Below are 19,997 nucleotides of genomic sequence, written 5' to 3' on the forward strand. Positions count from 1 at the left end.
ACTTTTATAAGAGAACCTGTGTGATCCAGCAAACCTGAACTGGATCTGGTCCAGGATTAAAAACATTTGCCAACTAATAGCAAATGAAGAAGAATTTCATCCCCATGTTTTCTGGATTGATGACCCAGATCCTCCTATGATAGTCTATCTTCCCCAGTCTTGGAAAGCTTTAATAAATCTGATTTATGATGTCTTTAATGTGTATAAAAGTTATTTGTTGATTTTGAATAATGTGGAGCAGGGGAGTCAAACTCAAATACACAGTGGGCCAAAATTAAAAACTTAGAAGTCGCAAAAGACAAAAACTTAGAAGTCGCAAGCCAAACTTGAAGTTTATTAAAAAAAAATGAAGAAGTTTTTCCTTCTCATTAGATATAAAACCTTTTCATATGGAAACAAAGAGGTTTTGCTCAACATTCAATCTGGAACACGTCCTATAATAGAGAAATAGCACCGCTACTCAATAAAACAGTGCAATGCGGGGCAACCCGCGGGCCAGCTTCAATTCATATTTAGATTTCCAATGGAGACCAAAGAAATTCATATTTGGCAGAGAATATTTGGGGCCATATTTGGCAGAGAATACCTAAACCTCCTGTGTTTATTGCAGTCTGCGTCCCCTCAATTTATTCTTGTTACCATTCCCACCAAAACAAAAAAAAAGCCACCTAAAATAGGACATTGCCTAGATTTTTGGGATTTCTAGTTGTGTCTACAGGATTAGCAAGTCTACAGAACCCAAATTTTAGACAAAAACTAACTGTACCTCCCAAGCCACTCTTCCTTTTTTCTTTTTCACATTGTAAAAATAGATATACTCACCTAAATCCACAATCCAGGCTTCCTGCTAGCATTGTGTGTTCTTCTTCCAGGTTCTTCTGGGTAGGTGCGAGATCGGGTGACATAGATGGGTAAAAAGATTTCTGATCTCACTGTGTATGCGTGAGATCGGCAAATATTTTCTCCCTTGAGATCGGGCATGCCCAGAAAGAGCAGCCAAGAGCCTTCCCTGATGCGTGACGTAGGTATCCTAGGAGGATTTGGCTCCCATTCTGTCTTGATCGCCGTAGTGAAAAACAATAGGCCTTGTTCCATCATGCTAATGTACTGTGAGCTGTGGATATAGTAATTCTAGCAGGGGTTCCTTGAAGACCTGAAACTTATTTCAAGGGTTCCCCCATGTTAAAAAAAACCCACTGTGTTAGAGGGTATGGGTTAGATTTTACCCGGAGATGAAAGCATTACTTCTATAATATCTAAGACAAGTCTCTGACCAACTGCAGATTGTTCTGTTGTCCTCATACAACAGCTATTCTCATCTGAACTTTTACATCTATGAGCAAATTTACTACCAGGAGGCCCTGAAGATAACTCACATACATTTCAATTGGAAACATAGAAAGGGGTTAAGTAACCTTTATATCCAGATGTGCTCTACCTTCATGGTTGAGTTTATACTTCCCACAATAGCACAGTTTCACCATGAGTCATGTGATACAAGTGACCTCTCCTGAAATAAATCGTCTCTCTAAATGTGTGAGGAAACAAAAGCAAACGTAACGATATATTATAGACAATGATGTAGTAATGGGGCCTTATTTCCCACAAACCACTGATGTCTATACCAGCAAGTTAAAAAAGATGCATCAATGAACAATATTTAACATTTGGGAGGGTTATTAAAAAAAAGGACATTTTTATTATGAATATTCTTGCCTAGTTGGTAAATGCTAAGACTGGGTAAAGTAATGTGAAGGGTAAAGATGGGGTAATCCCTGTCCCTGTTTTTTTGCAGTCATGAAGATAAGTATAGGGTGTAGAAGCAAGACTTAGAACATTCCTACAAATTTCACCAAAGCAGGAGCAGGATGGCTAATAAATTATTTTGCCTTATCTCCGCCTGCAGAGACAGACAAGCTGCGAGCAGAGGAGCAGCCTTGGTTATGCTGCTTGCTACTGAGGGGTCTCCCTCTGTGGCTGGGAACCCCAGGGACACCGCAGGCTCGCAGGGCGGGTAAGTTCCTTACAAATATATTTTGTATTATTTTGTATTGGATAGGATACAGAAGTTTGTATTGAATCCAATACAAAATATTTGAATTTCTCGCCACACCCCCCGACGTCATCAGGAATTGCCGAGAGACGCATGCGCGAATGCCGAGCGTTCCAATTCTCTCCGTATTTCCAAAAGCCTTACATCGTTTCGCATGGAAATCCTTTTTTCATTGTAGGCTATAAACCTTAATAACTTACCGAAACATGTCCAATATTTAAAAAATTTAATAATAAACTTTAAATAAAAAAAACACCAAAAAAAACATCTGTTAAAAATAAATAAAAAAAATGGGTATAATGTAATATACCTGTACAGTAGCTTATATAATATATATATAATATAATTATATGTATGTATATTATATTAAGATTTCTTTGTATTGGACTTTTTTTTTAACTGCAGCTAAAGAACCTCTTTAAACAGTAGATACTACCATCAGGAGGAGCATTTACAAGTCTATGGGGTTTATTTATAGAATAGAGAATCAGACATTCCCTCATGGGAATTTTCCATGTCTTCCAAGGTCCATGTTTTTCAGTGGTAGTAATTAGGTCCCACCAGGAAATGTTTGAGGGAATGTCAGCTTACCTGATTTATAAATAGAGTCCTTATATATGAAAATTGATACTGAAGATATAAAGCAACAAATAGGTAAATGTTAACTCTCAGCTTTGTGATGGACCAGTTTCCATGGACAAAGCTGGAGAATGGACCTTAAAGGGAAATTAGGGGCACATGGGAATACAAATGGAAGATTTGTGCCGCTAGCACTATTTCTTTTTGTTATCATTTTTATACTGCCTTCCACAATATATTCTGTAAGATTTCACACAACTGACACCCTAGTGTCTTGCATTGTCTGTGAATATTACTATTGTGTATAGCCAGTTGTTGATATGCCATGCTCATGGTACTGATACTGAGTTTTGTTCATTGCATTGTTTCTAGGACAGATCCAATTATCTAGAAGGGAAATCATCCTCACTGACAATAGTGCATCAGTGTTCAAGGTCAGCTTGTCAAATAAATGTACTGACAGCTCTCCTGAGTAATATGATACTATTAGGTTGCTCTTTGATCTTCCACCTTTTTGTGAACCTTTTTAATCAATTAACCATGAAACTACCCTGCTTGTCTTATTTACTCTGTATAAAACTTCTTTGGTCTGGTTGACATATTTTACATTATAGATCAAAGATAGCATGGGGTTCACTATCCAACAGGGATAATTATTGAACATTTTATAGAGCATTTTTTATATCTTACCAGGGAGAGAAGAAACATCTCCATGACATTCTGTATAAGAGATGCATTTTAATCTTCTTGACTGAAAGTGAAAACCAAGAGCCTTTAAATAGAAGACGGGAAGTGAAGTTCATTGCTGAATAAGTGGGACTAAAAAGGTATTTAGTCTCTCCTTGCTCATTTCCTTATCCTTGATTAAGTAGAATATAAAAATGAATCTTTAGGAAGTTTTTCAATGTACAATTTTTATTATTATCGTAATAAACACATGTGCCGTACTTCCCATCTCACACAGTATTCAGTTCATTTCGGCTTCCTCAGATTTGATGAGACTTGAATCATGTTTAAACTATAATAACAACAAGATGGCTATAAATACATACCCAACATAAATTGGGTATAAATACAGACACAACAGATTCAAAAATTACAAGATATACTCCAATAATTGATATGCAGCCTTACATCTTCCGGAAAAAAAAAATTTAAAACCATATTAGCAAAAACTACTATTGCAATCTCTTGGAGGGTGTCAAGTCGGCAGTGCTGGTATCCAAAGTCAACCTGGCATCTCCGTTTACATAATTTTTTTAGAAGGGCCATATTTTAGTTTAAATATCATATCAGTCTCACCAGTCCTGAAGAAGCCTATGATGCAAAACCCGGTAAATACTGTGTGAATTGGATATTTTTTTTTTTTTACGAAAAGCATATTACTAATATTTAGTATTATAAAAATTATGCTTTTTATTCTAAAAAAAAGTATATGAGATGTTCAACAATCAGTGTCTTTAAAGTTTTCTAGTGTGTATGAAATATGTGAGATCTTCCTTTTGTAATAAGAGGCAGTTGTTTGAAGTCTGTGAAGGTTCTCATTTATCCAGATTATTGTATATCTGTTAGGACTTGTTCTTGTAATGTTGAAGACTTTCACAGCTTTTCAAGCAACTTCATGAGTTTCACCTAGAATGAAGTGGCTTAGGAAGCTGCAAAATGTCTTATACATTACAAGAACAGTTTCAGTTGCATGGGACTAACTACTATTAGCTATTTGTTCTTTCAGCTCATACATTCATACACAAGGTTGGTGTTTGGAAATTGTTCCTTTATAAATCTGTTGCAGCCCATACAAAGGGGATTTAAGGACATCTCAGGCAAAAGTACCCTATACAGTATATGACCATTAATATCCTTTAAAAAGGATCACTTTGCTGACTAAAGCTGATTAAACACCATTCCGGATTAAACATTACAGTTTAGAATTACAAAAGATGAAACAAATAACATAGATGAAGGTAAACAATAAAACCAACTTGTTGCTCTGTATACATTTCTGCTGCTCTTCCTTTTTTGATGATCTATGCCATTTTTCTAAACCTATACTTATCCTAAAGCTGAACTCCTGGTATATAAAAAAGACACAAATTAATGAAGAACTGTATTTGTTATGACAACAACAAATGTCTCTTAAAAAGGCAATCAGTGTAAAATTCTGAGCAGCACAAGAAGCCACAGTTTTGACAAGTGTGCTGACAGGAGTTGGACTCTTCAGTGATCTACTTCCTTTTTCACTTTCCAGTCACCTACAACCAGTGCTGGAAATCTGTTCCAAGCACAAATTAGTCTTTCAGTGAAATTAAACTTGTAGTAAACAAAAAAAAACTCACCTTTACGTTCGTAGATTCCTTGATCCCTCAGGAGGTTTTCTGGATCAGGTCCCGCATTTTCCTGGAATTCTTCTTCATCCCGGCAGAGAGGAAGCTCTGGGAGTAGTCATCTTCTTTGTCCTTCTTCTGCCTTCATCACCCAATCACGCACTGCGCAGGCGTGAGATCAGGTGACCAAGCCTGCGGTAGATGGGGTTAAAGAATGCTGATCCCACTGCACATGTGCATTTTCTTTCTCCCCATTGAAGAAAAAGTTCGGGCAGGAGCAGCCAGAAGCCTTCTAGGACGCATGACATATATATCCCAGGAGGCTTTGCGTTCCCATTATGAAGAGGAGGGGCTTTACCATTTTTTTTCAAAAGGCTTTACCAACCCCTTCAAAAAAAACAATTTTTTAGGGTTGTTTACCCTTTTATGTAAGGCAAAAATTTTAGTTTAAGGTTAGTTGTTTCCTTAATGCCATAGCCCTTTGTTTTTTATCTTAACCCAATATTGAAAATAAATCACTTCTGGGTCCTGTTCACCTTTTAAAGGTCACCGTGCTGGAGGGGATCACTGTTCATGGTAAGTATCATAAAGCACAAATATGCTCAGCATACTTCCACATATGACAAAAACGCACCCAAAGGTGTCTTTAGAGCACACTGTTTGCTTGCCCTCTTGTGCAAGACACGAGTTTACTTTCCATGTTATCTATTTGGCATATGTTCAGATTTTTTTATATAAAAATGCATATCTTTTTCTGGTAGCTGTCCTGGTTCTCTACAAGGTTTTTACATTTGTATTGGTTTAAAATTAGGGCTGTAAGCCTAAACTGCTCAAATGCTAATGTTTCCATGGTTTGAGCGCAAAAAGCAGCAAAAGTCTGTGCCCAACCTGCCTTGCCTGCAATGTAAATTCATCTCAATAGGACCTGACATGTCTAAAACTCACAAATACCTAGAAAGTCAGAGAGCTGTGGCCAGCAGTTTCCCATTGCATCTCAGCGCATCTGGTCAAAATCTAATGTTCCACTTTTAAAAATGTTGTATCAGGCAGAGCATTATTGCAAAAAGAACAGGCAATGTCCCTTCTGCAACAAGTATTCTTAGTTGCCTTATCACTCTGTGGAGCTGCACAAAAATCTATGCTATAAACCTTACTTCTTTATCTCTTTCTGTGTATGTCTGCCTTTCCTATTTTGATATATATATATATATATATATATATATATATATATATAAATTTATATATCCCATTTGCTGTCTATATCTGTGTTTATAACTGGAAAGCTCCAGTAACCAAAGCTCCCGTAACCGTTCCGACCACTTCTTGTTCCACCCACCATTTAGCAGCCCCTAGCTCTGTGAAGCTACTATTATATCACCAGTACAAAACCCATTTATCACTTAAACATCTGACAGGGCATATGAGCTGCATTAGGCCAGCACATTGTTACTGGAGTAAATTTATAGTCACTGGTGTTTTTTGATGTACCTTAAAAATAGTGGGCTCTGTCCCAACCAAAATATTTGATAAAATGTTAAGAACTATAATTTTCTACAATGTCAGGACCTGTGAGTTCCCAGATATCCTATTTTACATTATATATTGTATATATAAAATGAAGGCACTCACAGGTCTTAGGTAGAAAAGTCTAATATAGTATAAAATCCATGTTTCGGCGGGGTTCAGCCCACTTTCCTCAAGGTAAAAAAAATCTATCTACCCATCTCATATATAAATACATTTATGTGATATTACAGATTCCAAGCATTACAAATATCTCTGAAAAGGAGAAGGGAAAAAAAAAACGCTGTGGAATTCTGTAAGAGACATTGTAATGAATAATTCAACCTTCAGCTCTCTATTCTGTCATGTCATTTGTTCCAATTTATTTATTGATTTTGAAAATGTCAGTGGCTTCAAACAGTAATCAAAATTGTTATTTCAGACATGATAAATTTAATTCCAGATTTATCTTGTGTTATTGTGTTTGCTAGTGCGTTTCAGTATCAATTTGAGGGAGCAGGTTGAAAAACGACTGCTGATTTACTATTTTGCAATCATTTTACTTGTAGAAAGTGTGTTGTTCTGTTGTTACAATTTCCAGTTTATGAGCCGTGGTTTACCCCTAAATGAATAAACATTGTTGTGCTGTTGTTCTGCAACACACATTATTCACATCTTTTTTTTTTATTAAAATTGTCTTTAATTTAGAATAGTGAATATTTACTGTAACAAATTCCTCCTGATTTCTTCTTACTCTGACTTAAGATCTTATTGCCAACAAACTGCATCGAACATATTCTCAATAGCTTGTAATTACTTATCACTTGCTAGGACTGCTAACCAATAGGGATGTGCGAAATTTTTATTTTCAATCTCGCAGCGAATCGGGCCTTTCTCTCTTACAGAACATGTAAGCGAGAACGGCCTTGTGATTCGCCACAAGGTCGTGTTCTCGCCCAACTCAGATCAACTCTCAATAGAGAAACTCCATTGAGAATTCGCCTGCAGTCACAGCTGATTGGACCTGCGTGCCTCCAATCAGCTGTGATCGCAAGTTCCCACACTCCCTGGGCTGTACTTATCAGCCCGGTGACTCTGGGAACTGAACTCAGATAAACTCTCTACGGAGAAACTCCACTGATAGTTTGTCTGGAGTTCACCTGCAGTAACAGCTGATTGGAGGCACTCGCGTGCCTCCAATCAGCTGTGACCACAGGTTCCAACGTCCAAGGCTGTACTTATCAACCCAGGGAGCGTGGGAACCTGCACCTCAATGGAATTCGCAAAATCGCTTTGCCGAAATTTTGCGGACCAATGGGAGGTTCGGGGGATTTTCGCGAGACTGTCAGAGGCATTCTTGCTCATCCCTACTAACCAACTTCAGAACTTCTAGACATTAGTTCTAGGTACTGACCTGAAAGTATTATGTTATTATCTATAATATTACTGGGGGAAAAAAGGGAAAATTGATTAGTCAACAACAGTTCTTGAAAAGGACATTTTTATAATGGTACAAAATGTATTAGGGGAACATGGGCAGGTAAATAAACATCATGTTCTCTATTCATATATATAGTTTATATTGCATAGTCTGGGCACAGGTTCACTCTACATGAGACAAATTGTAAGCTCTCTGTATATATCTGGTTTATTGATTGATTTATATTGATCGTCTATGTAAGTGTGATTCTCTTTCCTAGTACAATAATTATAGTTAATGTCTTGGGTACATGTGCATGTAGACATTGGGCTTGATTTATTAAAGCTCTCCAAGGTTGGAGCAGACACACTTTCATCAGTAAAGCTGGGTGATCTTGAAAACCTGAAATGGATTTTTCCAAAGTCATTTGCTTTTTGCTAACAAATGTTTTGAATCCTGGACCAGATCCATTCCAGGTTTGCTGGATTACCCAGCTTTACTGATGAAAGTATTTCCTATCCAGCCTTAGAGATCTTTAATAAATTAGGCCTATTGACTCTACTTATAGCAGAATTTACCTCCATTGCTGGTTTTTAATGTTTTTTCCAGAGTGTGTAAGTATGCACATTATGGTTGATTTACCTGCGCCCTGGAGCTTTGTGATAGCCTCAATATCCTTCAAGACTCTTTCACTGCCACTGTTTTCTTTGCTGGGTTCCCTGGATTTGGAATCTTCAGCCATGTTTTTTAAGCAGCTCATGATGATGTGACTCATATATGCTATTTCTGTTTTTGCTTATAGTTAAGACAATTGTCATCATGATTCTTTAAAGCAAACCTATCACTACATTCTTAACTTTATTTGAAAAGGTAGACATTTTTTTTTCCAAAAAAATATATATAACTTTTCTCTTAAAAAAAAAAAGGGGAGGCCCCTCCTCCTCTGTCATTACGGACTGATTGGAAGCCCGGAGCCCCCTGGAATACCTATGTCACATATTCCAGGAGGCCTTGGACTGCTCCTAATGTGCATTCCCAATCACAATGTGAGATTGGTACTTTTTTTTCGAAATTCGAGATATGGCATAAGCAGCAGCTGGAACAGGAAGGAAGATGATGGCTGCGCCCAGCGGTTCCCCCGCACTGGGATGAAGAAATAATCCAGGACTGCGCAGGACCAAATTGAGGCCAGCTGTGGAGGGATGAAAGTTCCGTTTTAAGCTATGTCCAATATTTCAGCTCAATTTAGCCATTTTCACCAAAGTAAAAGTTGCAGCCCACAGGTCTTCTCTGTCCCAAGGTTTCCTCCTTACTCTGTTTCAAATTTAGTTTCTATGACTTCTGCTTTGAAGATGCAAACCCCAAGGCTTTCATTCTCATTTTTGCTTAACAATATAGTGATTTGTCAGAACTGAACAGCTAGTAATATTCTGGGACATTTGATATCACATTTGTTCCAAGTCAGTGGATCACTATGCAGTAATGCGAAGATAAGGATGACAACCCAAGAGTGTGCAGATTTAAACTTGAGCAATTTGCACTTTCATGTTTTCACTTTGAAATGCCCTCAAATTGAAAGATTTATCTAGATTAATACAGCTATTAGTATTGATCTCCTAAATCTATCTATCTATCTATCTATCTATCTATCTATCTATCTATCTATACATCTATCTATCTATACATCTATCTATCTCTTATCTGTCCACCCTAATTCTGTACAAAAAGAACTAAATATTCTACAAAGTGCCTGTGAGAACATGTGTCAGTACTCCTTGAGATTTTCTTTTCATATATATTTCTGTATTCATGGATTTATTATAAGTGTGTCTACATGTTTTCCCCAAGATCATCTTGAAACTATTTTTATAACTGGAAACATTCTCATCGAGGATTTACCTAATCCTCTCTTTCCAATATATTTAAGTTTCAACTTCCTGCAAGTCATGGCGAGCTGATAGCAGAGGTGATTTAGAGGCCTTCAAAGATTCTTAAGGAGTATTGTTTTTCTAGGCTTATATTTCAGCAGAGCCAAATAATCAGTGACTGGATGTCAGCTTTTAAGCTTTATAGAGATAACTGCTTAACACAACCAGATAACCCCGACCCCCACTCTGCCGAACAGATGATGATCGTGATCTTTGCTGGTTTTTCTAGTACTTGTGAACAAGGAGGCCAAGCTCATTAGGGGAATATAAATAATTATATCAAGCTTAAACACAAATAATTCAGTATTAGAAGACAATGTTATAGATAACAGAACCCTGCAACTTTTTCACATTTAGGTGCAGAGATTAGTTTAACACAAAACAGAATTAGAAGTCTTCATTAAACCATAGCACTTGTTCTCAAATGACCATGATGCAAATTACTGATTTGCTGGTCCAGGACTACTACAAATGTAGGGACCTACAAATGTAAAATACATCACATTTGAAAATAAATGACTGATCTGATTTAATAGGTCCTGGTATGTGTTGGCCCCATCCTATATAAACATACACTTCAGCTAAGCAGTCTTCAGGCATAAGTAAGGTTGGCGGCCCTACAGTTCCTTAGGCTTTTATTATTTCTAGTTTAGGTTTAAACTAAAGCTATCTGCTCTGTACATACATAAAAGCCACGTGATCAAGAGTTCTGCTTTTTCCATTGAATGGTACTGTTCGCCCTAAAACAGAAAAGACTTTTAGACAAATGTTTAAACAGTTTAGGGAAGGTTTTTTTTATTCCAGCATGACGATCTACAAACAAGGACAGGTCCATAAATACATGACATGTCGCTATGGCCTGTTGGTGTGTAATTTAAATGGCCCAAGCAGAGCCCTGATTTCAATTCTTTTGAACATCACCAGTTATGGGATTGATTGGAACACTTTTTGTGACCCAAATCCACACATCCAACATTAGTACTTCACAGATGCTTATTTCGCCAAATGGGTTCACATTCCTAGAGACACACATCAAAATCTTTTGTAAAATCCCTTCCAGAAATGTTGAATGGGAGGGCACCTTTATATAAATGCTGACAGTTTTGAACATCACCAGTTATGGGATTGATTGGAACACTTTTTGAATATTACCAGTTATGGGAATGATTGGAAAGCTTTTTGAACATCACCAGTTATGGGATCAAATGGAACACTTTTTGAACTTCACCAGGCATAGGATTGATTGGAACATGTTTTGTGACCCAGATCCACACATCCAACAGTAGTACTCACAGTACAAAATGGGCTCACATTCCTGGAAACACACATCAAAATCTTTTGTAAACTCAATTCCAGAAATGTTGAATAAGAGGCCACCTTCATATAAATGCCAACATATGGATGTCCATCAGGCTCATATGCTGGTGTATGTAATAAGTGTGACAGTCTGGTGTTAATAAAACTTTGGGTCAGTTTTGGTGTAGTTTCAGAATGAATGATACAATTTTAAATAGGTACATTCTTTGTCCCACAGCTGTCTGAATAAAACAAAATTGCAGTACAGGATATGATATATTCAGGATTTGATGGGTGTATACCTTTTAAATGGAAAGTCCAGCATCTGCAACATCAGCATAATAAACAGAACAGTTTAGAACAAATTCATTACTGCTTTTGCCATGTGTGTGGGGCGCCACCATTAGTGATAAGCAAACCACCAGACCATCTTGTGAGAAATAGAAAAAAGGTAATTGCACATTGTTTTGAGAAAAGAGGCTATTCCTCTCTGTATGGTTGGTTGTGCATATACAATAGCCAAGAACAATGATCTATAAAACCATGTACATTAGTCCTTGCTGTAGAATGAAGCTTAGAGATTGAAGAAATCAGAACCATTGGTACAAAATCCATCCTTGTGTTGTATAAAAATTCATCCTGATGATATTAAAAGATGATTTGGAGAACAATTAAAGGTTCTGATGACAATCTCAATAAGTATCAAGTCCACCACGTGTCACCATGTGGTCCCACCACGCTCTGTGATGAACCTATTTAGGCAGTGCACACCTCAGTCCTTTTCACACTTTATCCTGGGCTTTGGATGGGGACGGTTTTCTCTTCTATCCATGCCATCTCCTGATACTGGTATGTCGTATGGGGCATTTGTTTCCATGTAATGTTTTTCAGCCATCATTTAGTGAACCTCTAATACATCTTTACTCAACTATCATCATAAAAAGTTAAAGTAAGTCTGGCTTCTTTATGTTAGTATTTTAGTTTATTGGCTGTTATGCAGTTACATATTCTAAATGTCCTTATGAACTTATGAATAAACATTTAATTACTTTTTAGACTTATAACAATATGAACTTGCTTAATATGTGTAGGCTATGCAAGGATGGTTGTTCATTGAATCCTCATGTCAAACACCTTTTTAGGTACATCTCATTTATTTGCTTGAGCGCTAAGCCTGGATGTGTTCCTCCCTCGGTCCAGGGTGATGTGAGCTACCAATAATATTTTATTTGTTGGTGATAGCTTGTTGATCCTGCCAAATCCGTGAACAATTCCAAATCCGCATTCTGCACCCCTTACGCCATCCACAACGTGCGTCCATTATACCTCTGCAAAAATCCCTGGTGAGGCGCACAAAATGTCCCGGGGCATGCGCCAGCCAAACGTCTGCAAAAACCTCTCCCCTAGGCCTGATCCTACACTCAAAGTTCAACTTGCCTAAAAGGGACTGCAGTTCCCGTAAACACAATTTTTTTCAAGCCATACGCTCTCTGCACTAATGCTATCAACTCTTTTAGCTTTTCCCCCGGAACTCCACATTCCATGGCCATGGAATCAATAACGATACCCAAAAATCACAAGTACTCGGTGACTCAGTTTTGTCCTCGGCCAGCAGAGCTCCAAAAGACACTGCCACCCTCTGTAATGCCGAGAACAATGCCGCACAAACATTCATTCCGGGGGGGCCAATACATAAAAAATCATCCAAATAATGAATGATGGAATTTAAACCTGAAATCTGTTTAACTGCCCACTCCAGAAACTAGCTAAAAACCTCAAAAAAGGCACAAGACACCGAACACCCCATAGGCAGACATCTATTGACAAAAATACCACCCCCCCATTCACAACCCAACAAGCGAAAACTATCCGTGTGCATCGGTAACAAACGAAATGCTGCTTCTATATCTGCCTTGGCCATCAAACAACCCCTTCCAAATTTTCTAACCCAATCAACCTCAATGTCGAAGGATGTATACGCCACCCTACACAAATCCGGATCAATCGCCTCATTGACCGACCCACCCTTTGGGTAAGACAAGTGGTGAATCATCAGGAATTTGTTGGGCTTCTTTTTAGGCACTACCCCTAGGGGCGAAACAACCAAATTAGCCAGCGGAGGTCTCCCAAAGGGGCCCACCATCTGTCCCAAGTCCACCTTGCGCAATTTCTCCATAACAACCTCCCGGTGAAGCAAAGCGGATTTCAAGTTCCGTGGCAAAGGAGGTACCACCTCCAAATCGCACAGAATCCTAAAACCCTCCACAAAACCTTCCTCCAACCACCTTGCTGCCGCCCTGTCCGGGTACTTACCTAGTAAAGGCCGCATTCTTTCCACCTTCACTGGGGTCCACCCTTTTTCCCGCAGCATTCAATGCGCGTCCTCTAGCCTTGTTGGGGCAACGCAAGGCAGTGTGGGGGCCCCCGCACCCTGCGCATTTGTGCTTAAACCGGCACGCCGTTCCAAACTTGCAGCCTCCCTCGTTGAAAGCCCAACGAATTCCGGAGGTACCCCATATCCAGAACCCCCGGGCCCCCTGAGAAACGACTGTGAACTCACCTTTGTGGACGTCATGAGCCGCATCCACAGGCTAACGTTCCTGTGATCCCACCGCATCGCAGGGCGAATCGCCTTCTACTGGCAAAACTGTTCATCGTACCGTAGCCACGCTAGGCCACCATACATCCTATGAACCTCGCTAATAGTATCAAGATAGCAAAAAAGTGCCAAACAATTTTCCAGCACCTTTTCCGCAATGACGCTGGACAAAATTACAAAACCCTGCATCCAATTTTGAAATGTTCGTGGAATGAAGTGCGACAAGCCTTTATCCTCTCCCTGCTTCCTACCATCCCCCGCCCTAACCTCCCGCACCTGGAAATGCTCCAAGGGCAACAAAGCAAAAATATCTACATACTCACCCTTCCAGATCTTCTCTCGAACCTCCACTGCCAGGTGAGCGCCCAAAGGACCCTCAAAGCAGACATAAACTTCACCTTTTGCCATGTCTGCCACTCCTGCTCTCTCACTCGCCCCAGCACCCTCTCCCCCTGCATTCACCCTCCCTGGGCCCGCCGACAATGAGACCTCCGATCCCTTGAACACTGGTGTAGAGCAACCACTGCCCCTCACGTCGCCTTTTGCCACAGTTACAGACCTCTGGCTTGCACCCTCTGTCACTTGCTGCCTCTCCCCACCCCTGTGCACCAACCGCTCCGCATCTCCTTCCCCATATTTCTGCAAAAAGGCACGCAGCCCCTGCAACAAACCAGCAGCCCCCCCAGATACAGCACTCCCACCACCAGAGCCCAGTAAACCCAAACCAAGTTCACTACCCCCCCAGTACTGTGCACCACCTCCCCAGCTGTACCTAACCAACAATCAGTAAAATCACCCCCCACCCTGACCCCATCCCCTGACTTACCAGGCTGCCGAGGGCGACCCTTCTTTGCACCCTCATATGCATCTCCCATGAAAGGTCCTCCCTGTAGCCTGTAGCCTCTGTGTCCTCTCCTGACAGCTCACCTTCCGATCTCCCCTCCTTGTCCCCACCATCCTCAGAGCCCTGCTGCCCACTTCCTGGTTCCTCCTGTCCGACTTCTGGTTCCGGTGGCAGTAGCATGACATCACGTCCAGCCGCTCTGTGGAAGTCACCGCCTCTCTTCGCCTGGTGCGCACTCCCACCTTCACCGGCCTTCCGTCCACAGCTGCAGGCCGCAACTCCCTCACAGACGTCTGCACCCGCCCAACCATGCTGGACATCCCAGAACTCTGCTCCTCATCAGAAGGTGCCCTGACCGCCCTGGACCCCTGGTCAGACACCGCTGGTAGCACTCTCCCCCGCTGGGCAGCACCCACCTCCCTGGGTCCACACCGGTCTGCCGCCTGCTCCCACTCCCGACGCCACTCTGACCAGGAACGCACCTGTGTCCTGCCAAGCTGCTCTGGCACGGGGTCCCGCCTACGATGCGGATTCCTCCCAGGCCGCGCTGCAGCTGAAGTAGGTAAATGCTTCGCTGGATGGCTTGGAGGGTCCGTGGTGGGGCTCCGACGGCAGCCCTGGACCCCTCGGGTCTCGCTGGGTGAAGTATGAATGGCTCTGAACTTGGGGGCAGTGCAGCATTGTTGTCATACCTGGATGGGTGAGGGGTTTTATTTTAGTCTCATTTGTAGGGAGACTAAAATAAAACTGTAAATGCAGATATACTTATACATATCTTCTACCAGGTAGTAGTCTGAAGAAAGGAAAGAAAAAAGATATGCACTTGTTTTAAAGTCTCTGGAGCAGGAAGATGTGTTGTCCTTACATCAAGATGACCATTGTAAGGTACTATTATTCGTTAATAAATGGAGACAAAGCAGATAACTAAAAATATGAAGGATCACATTCACTGCAATACAAATATATATTATAAATGAGCACTTGTATTGGTTGTGAAACAGACTATGTAGGCAAGACAAGTGGGAGGTTGAAAGGCTAAGTAGAAGAGCACTCAGATCATATTGTAACATGACAAGTACTAATGTGGCATGACTTCTGATCAAATGTCACAAATCTGGGGATTTTGCGTCTGTGGAGACAGCAAGTCTAATAGATAATATACTTTGAATCTAGGCAGCCTTGTGGCCTTAATTTCAAGCAGGGTACATTTTATTAAATAGGATACTTTACTTGGTTGTCCTCTGAAGTTTCATAATTTAATTTGACTATACTATAGTTTAATGTGTCTGTGAATGTTCTCATTTATCCAGGTCATTGTATATCTAGTAGTAGTCACATTCAGCTGGATGAAGCAGCCGAAAAGGCTGTGAAACATCTTTAACATTACAAGAACAAGTCCAGCTGATTGTAACTACTATGGTTGTACAGTGGTAGTACTATGGCAGTAAACATAGTCAGAATGTATTTGGTTTTGAATGTTAGCAGTTTCCAAGTTGGTAAAGGCCTCCATGCCCAATGTTAGGATCTCTCAACAACCTTTCCACACCTATGCCAAATCTCATATTACATATATAACAGGAGCTTCCTATATGGAGCTCCATAATGTATGAGTAAAACTGTTCTCTTGTAGATTACAATACCTGCTTGGCACAAAGATTGCCACGTTGTCAGCGCAATGGTGACAGTGAAATATCGACCCTGTACCCTTTAAAAACCAAGGAGAAAATGACACCTTTTTGGTGAGCACCATATGCGATTGGCTTGGCTAATATGCACATAATCATTTGAGTATTTTTGTTGTTTATTTGCCTGTAATACTGTCATGAAGCTTCAAAGCCATCAGAGCAATAGATTCACCTGGTCCAAGAATAGCAGATTCACTTATCATTTGATTTGTACAATCAGAACAAATCCATTTGTAGGATTGGAATCAAAGTGTGGAATGTGTCCAGAGTCATCCATTGTGTTTATTCACTAGATAATGTCACAATGATGTTCTCAACTGTGTCAGAAAGACACCAGAAATACATTAACACCAAATTCTTTCTTGTTTCAGTAAGTGTAAATGCTTTGACATATGACATCCAGCTGTCCTATCAGTGTGCTCTCAGTCTCTGGGGATTAAAATAACTTTTCTAGGACTCCACCGTGTCCCTGTTTCCCACTGAATATCGTACAATGGCAATTGTGTTCATTTAGATTAAAATTGTCAGTAATATTCCAACAAAAATACATTTGTAGATATTTTTTGTTCCCAAAATGACACATCTGGTGATCTTCATATCAAATATGTCATGGAGGTCCAGGTTTTGAACATAGAGTAGTGTTTAAAGCTGCGTATTTTACTTCTGACAAAGTGACACGAAACACACGCACTCCAAATACAGTGTAGAAGCCAACACTTAACTATGAGTAATGCCGGACCAGGCTGAAACATGCAAGCGGGTTTTGTGTTTCTGTGGCATGTGAGCTTTCAGTAAAGGGTTTTCTGGAGGACAAATTCTGCTGGGTCTGAGAAAAGGGTCCACCCTGCATGAGCAGTGGGAGCAATGTTCATTTTGTATTTTATTTACTTCAAATACTCAGATACAGGCTGCAACTTTTCAGAACATTCTCACAGTTTGGGCCTGCTCTATGTGTATATCAACTCTGCTAGAAATAAATTATAATGGAGGTTTTCCGCGTGTGCTAATATATATATATATATATATATATATATATATATATATATGGGCATAAAAAGGAACAGACAGATACATAGTGACACAGGAGAAAGAGAGGACCCTACCCAGAAGAACCTTCAGGTATGAGCCATAAATCGGAACTAAAGTCCCACTTAAAATATTGCTGATCAGGCAGGGCAGAAAGGACAGGTGATATTCCCTTTACAATAAGCATTCTTACCTTATCCTTCACTTCAGCTGTTATAAATCACTGTTCAAATCCTTAACCATTTTATTATAAAGAAAATGTTTTTTTTGTTATTAACTTTATTATCTTTTTTTATTTATTTTTTATTTTATTTTATTTTCGCTGCACTTCTTTTGTACCATCTCTTCTGCTACACTACAACATCCTTCATGTTACAGAGATGATGAGAGCAGAGAATACCTGACAACACAGCTTAAAAAGGAACTAAACTGAAAACCAGCAAAAAAAATACACTTACCTTTAATCACGCAGTGCAGTTCGATCACTCCGGAGGTGTCGTGCATCAGGTCCCGCGTCATCCCGACATTCGTCCCGGAGCAGGTGGTTCGGGCGTTGCCATTTTCTGCTCTTTTTCCTGGTTCTTCCCAGGCGCGAGATCGGGTGATATAGGATGAAAAAAGAAATTTGCAAATTTTTCTGTTTGGGCGAAAAGTCTCCACCTGCGCATGCCCAAGATGCTTGGTCATGCGCAGAAGGAACACCCAAGAGCCTCCAGGGATTCCTGACGTAGGTATCCCAGGAGGCTTTGCACTCCTATTCATTCTCGATCGCTTAGGCCAGGAGTCAACAAACTTTTTTGGCCACTAGGCCATTTCAGGGGTGGGCAGGAGCACACTAGGCAGGACTCTCTTTCCAGTCCCGCCCTAATGGTCCCGCCCCCTGAAGGGAAACACTTCCGCTGCCAGGGTAAATAGGGAAATTCCCCCTCCTCCATATGCATTGCGGAGGAGAGTGAATTCCCTTCAGGGAACCAGAGAAAGAAGAGGCTCCGGTAGTTTGTTCAGGCATAATCCCAGCTGCCAACCCGCATTGCCGGCCGGCATTAGACAGGATCGGCCAGGGGGGTGTTAGGCTGGAACAAACTACCGGCTAGGCCATATCTGGCCTAAAGGCTGGAGTTTGCCAGCGTCTGGCTTTGGCGGTCCAGAATTAGGGGGTGGTGCTGCACTCTTTTTTATTTAAACAAAGGGTGTTGCACTTAAAAAAAAACAACAGAATGTTTACTTTACATAAAAAGGTTGTCTACCCTTTTATGTAAAGTAAAATTTATGAGTTTAGGTACGCTTTAGGATTTTCGTGCAGTAGAGGCCCTATTGTCAACCTACAACGAGTTAAGATCTCACTGGATTTGTGGCATGATTAACAGAATTTTTTTCTGAACTTTTTATGTGATGTTATTTGAGCAAAGGTGCACTTTATATTCCTCTTCTTAATGCCCTAATGCCCAGGGATGCCTACAAAAAAGGTTTCTACTGTATAAAACACTAATGTGCCTAAGCCTTTAGAACTTTCACGTATGTACATGACTGGTTATCGCATTATCCATTAAGTTATCAGCACCACTCAGCAATGTGACTGCCTTGATTTTTAGTCTTTAATAATTTGTTTTAGTTATATTACAGTGACAAAATTTCTAATCTTCCATTCTATTCTAAACTATAAATAAAAATTTGGGGTAGGCTTCTGCTTTAAACTTCTTCTTCTAAATGTATTTGCTTGTGTGATTCAAGGCCTTGGAGCTGGAAAATCTGACATGATAAAAATAAATGCAACAATATTTGCATGAAAAATTCCTTTAAAGTGATGTTTTTCTTGTAGCAGTAAAGAGATTATGAATCATACATCATTAATCCTTATCACACAGACATAAGGAGTTCTGTCTCATCTACATTCCCTTCTTACCACAACCGAACACTGGTCCAAATTTTTAAAGCATTTACATTTTTTGCCAAATATTGCAAACAAAAAAAAAAATCATCATTATTAGAACCATCTTAAAAACAATGGCAATACATCTGAGGAAGCATCTTTAATCAATAGCCAACTCCGACTCATAACACAAAACAAATCGGAGGAACTTCTGAAATAGCTGGGATTCTGAACAGGCTATCGGTAGTGCCCCAAATAGAAATGTTTGATTTCCAAGCACCATGTGTGGTGCTGGGAAAACAATATTATTAAGATGTTTTTCATTTTATGCTGAACAACTATTTAACTCATAAATGACTCACACATTGGTCATTTGCTGTTTTTCTTTTCCTAATTTATCCTCCACAAATTCCCTTTCACTTCCTGTTTTAGCTTGGCTTTCTGCATCTGCCAGGAACTTCAAAACTGAGACCACTTTTACGACATTCTAGAATCTCATTTCTACCATACAACCTGCTTTATTAAGTGCAATGGGCCTGATTTATTAAAGCTCTCCAAGGCTAGAGAGCATACACTTTCATCAGTAAAGCTGGCTGATCCAGCAAACCTGGAATGGATCTGGTCCAGGATTCAAAACATTTGCTAGCAAATAGCACTAGGTCACAGGTTTGAATTCCAGCAATGGCTCTACTGGCATGGAGTTTGCAGGTTCTCCCTGTGTTTGCATGGGTTTCCTCCGGGTACTTCGGTTTCCTCCCACATTCCAAAAACATGCCGTTAACCACGAGTGTGACTTAAGTTAGAAAAAAGTTGCTACAAGCGGTAATCCCAAGTCACTCTCAAGGTAGGTAAACCTATGGGAAGGTAATG

Source organism: Pyxicephalus adspersus, chromosome 3 (genome assembly GCF_032062135.1).
Source record: "Pyxicephalus adspersus chromosome 3, UCB_Pads_2.0, whole genome shotgun sequence".
NCBI lineage: Eukaryota > Metazoa > Chordata > Amphibia > Anura > Pyxicephalidae > Pyxicephalus > Pyxicephalus adspersus.